We start from the raw sequence: 3,157 nt of genomic DNA, 5'->3' as shown, positions 1-3,157 counted from the left end.
TACATTTGTGTACAGAGCACTTCAGCTGTAGTTATATATTAGCTAAGAAATCAGCTCTGGCCTCTAGTCCTTCAAACGCTGCATGAAATCAGTGGGTTTTGTAGGAAACGCTGTGGAAACTAAGTCAGGTATTTAAATCAAGCTCTCTTGGCGTTTTATTTAAATCAAATATTTAAATTAATAATGTAATTAAAGTACATTTGTCTTACTATAGTCAAAATTTAATATAGAATATAAACCTCTATAATAAAAAGATGCCTGCTTGAAAGCTGTCTACCTGATTTTCGTTCAGTGTGGATCACAAACATGACACATCTCAACGGCAATATCCAAAGTAGAGAAAAATGTAGCTGACTGTACAGTGTTTAAAACTACACTGAAATGAGATGCGGGTCAAGACAAAATGTCATGCTTACCTCTGAAGAGTGAAAAGAATGGGAAGCTCCTAAATACTGTTAATACTTCTTACCAGTGGTGTATCTGGATAATATAAAATAGTTTCAAATAGTTTTCAGATAGCTTCAATGTGGGATTTTTCTGCAAAACGGCTCTCAATTGGAAAGCAAACCTTTGTAGTGCAACCACATCGAATGGTATTAGGCTACCCCTGAGTGAGCCTGGAAGGTGTCATGTCCTACCCCTGGTGCTGGCTCCTGCCAGGAGCTCTGCTCACACAGCCACGCTACTACCACGTCAAGCTCTTCACCAACTACCACGCTGGGGCTTCTCAGCTGCTTCTCTGAGCTGCTTTCTCCCACCTGAAGACCCTGGGAGACACTGAACGCTGCCGCTGGCTTGAGATGAATCGCAGAGCACAAGCTTGTGCAAATTCAGCCACTGCACACTTACACCACTTCCCTGTAACGAGAAAGAACAAACAGAACAAACAGAACTTAGGGCTGGAGAAGGATGAGAAAGAACAGGAGTGCATGATAACCATGGATGTTCTGTGCAAATTGCTACACAGTCCCCTCCTGAACAGGTGTCTTTTCATATTCCAGGCAGCCCTCGAGCTGCTTCCCGAGGCTTGGAGGGGCTGCCCGAGGCAGCTGCCCTGCAGGGTACAGCTCTCTGTCTGAGACAGGATGGGCTGTACCTGCCCCTCTCCCGAGACATCTGTCTGCTCTTTGTTAGAAGCCTCCAATTACGGAGATTCTGCAATCCTCTTGGGCAATCTCATCTAGAATATAACCACAATGAGAAAGTTTTCCTAGGAGACAGTTGAACCACTCTTGCGCACATTACAGGATATAATGCTGCCATATTATGCAGGTTTTTTTCAGTGACCTTTTAAGTTCCTGAACTAGGATACCAGCTGCACGCACCGTCAGCTTGTTCATTAATGCACTGAGCTGAATGAAACACGTTCTGTTTCCTGCTAGAAAACAGGAGGCAGAGCCCCTTTGTGGGCTACGGCAAGAAATACATTGTACAAATCAAATGCAGACATATTTCACATCCCTAATACAGAAGGAATGCTGCTGATTGTCACTGAAATGCTATTTTTAAACTGATAAATAACTTAAAAATCAATCCAAAGGTAGAAATATAGAACAACCTTTTGTTGAACAAATCATGGATCCGAAAACCTAATGGAGTGACACTGGTCATATTGTCAGGTAACAAACATCAGAAATATTCCTTAATATTCCTTTCAGTGTCAAACAAGCACACTGTGTCCCTGCAGCAGCCTTCCAGGGGAATCCCCACCAGCTAAAAGAACAGGCAGACCGAAAGAGAAGTGGATTGGAAAGGACATCTAAATAAAATTACTAACTTAGTAAAACATGTAAGTAGCAAATTTTTTCCACAATGTAAATCAAACTATGTTGTAACATCTGGAAGTATACATCCTCTCAGTTTTAAAGGGAACTCTGATGAAATATAGATGTAATTTACTTTGATTTACAATATTAAAAATGAAATTGTACCCAAGATAACGAGGGGACTGTAAATCATACTTGCCCTCACCAATCTGCATCCCTATGAATTCTAAGAAGGCACGTACCTCAGGGGAGAGGCTGCAATACAATCTCGCACAGAAGCATTTCTACTGATAAAAGAGCTGAATTGCTGTTGGGAGGGAGACTTTAATCCATGGCCTGAGCGAAACAGAAACCCTGATGGGGAAACTTTCACAGGGATATGTCAAATCAGCACATTTTCTTAGTTACTGTGTTCATAGCACTTTCCAGCCAATGCCTGTAAATATAGGCTCTGCTATACCTCCCACTAAAGCACCAACACTGTAATTTGGGTTTATTAACTGCAGTTGCTTGTTATTCATGACAACAGTCATACATCCTGCATAACAAAACTTAGCTTAGCATAGGCTATTAAAAGGAGCAGAAAGTCTGAAACCTTGCGTTCACACGCAGCTCTTGTAACCTAAGAACAGAACACTGTTCTCCACATTTAAGCTGTCTTTATTTGAATGAGATGCTGTAATTACTCTAATATTGTACTGTAAGGCACAGGTTTAGGAAACCCTCGGCTGGGCCGCTCTGTGGGAGCTCTGGAGAACAGCGGTTCCAGCTCGGGCTGTTAAGGGCGAGGTGAGGCCGCCACCACCGCGCCCCCACCCTCACGCTTTGTTGCATGCGTCTCGGAAGCTTGAAATCTACGGGTTTGTTTCAGAAAAAAATAATAAAATTAAATGCTTTTTTACCAGAGCAAGACCCAGGCCTTGGGCAGGGGCCGGCGTCAACCCCGCGCCCCTCAGTCCCGCCTCAGCCGAGGGGCCGCGCCGCCCCTCAGTCCCCTCAGCGCCGGGCCGCCGCCACTAGGGAGGGCGGGCAGCCCCGCACCGCCTGTTTCCCGGCCGGCACCCCCACAGGCAGCGCCGAGGGGAGCCCCAACCGGTTACCGTCCCGTCCCCGCGGGGCTCCGGACCCGCCACCGGGACCCGCCACCGCCTTCTCGCCCTCAGGTGAGGCCCCTCCCGCGGCGGCGGGATGGGATGGGGGTGACGGCGCATGCGCCGCTGGCGGCCGCGCACCCTCCTCTGGGCTGCGGGGGGGGGCTGCTGGCGCGTGCGCAGTGTGGCGGCCCCGCCCGCGAGGGGAGGGGCGGAGGTGGAGGGGGACCCTGCCATCCCCGCGCGCCCCTCCGCGCCCCCCTCCCCCTCCCGCCGCCGGCGGCGCGCGCGGCCCGGCCC

Source organism: Calidris pugnax, unplaced genomic scaffold, assembly GCF_001431845.1.
Source record: "Calidris pugnax isolate Ruff unplaced genomic scaffold, ASM143184v1 scaffold32, whole genome shotgun sequence".
Classification (NCBI taxonomy): Eukaryota; Metazoa; Chordata; class Aves; order Charadriiformes; family Scolopacidae; genus Calidris; species Calidris pugnax.
Note: the sequence above shows the minus strand (reverse complement) of the source record.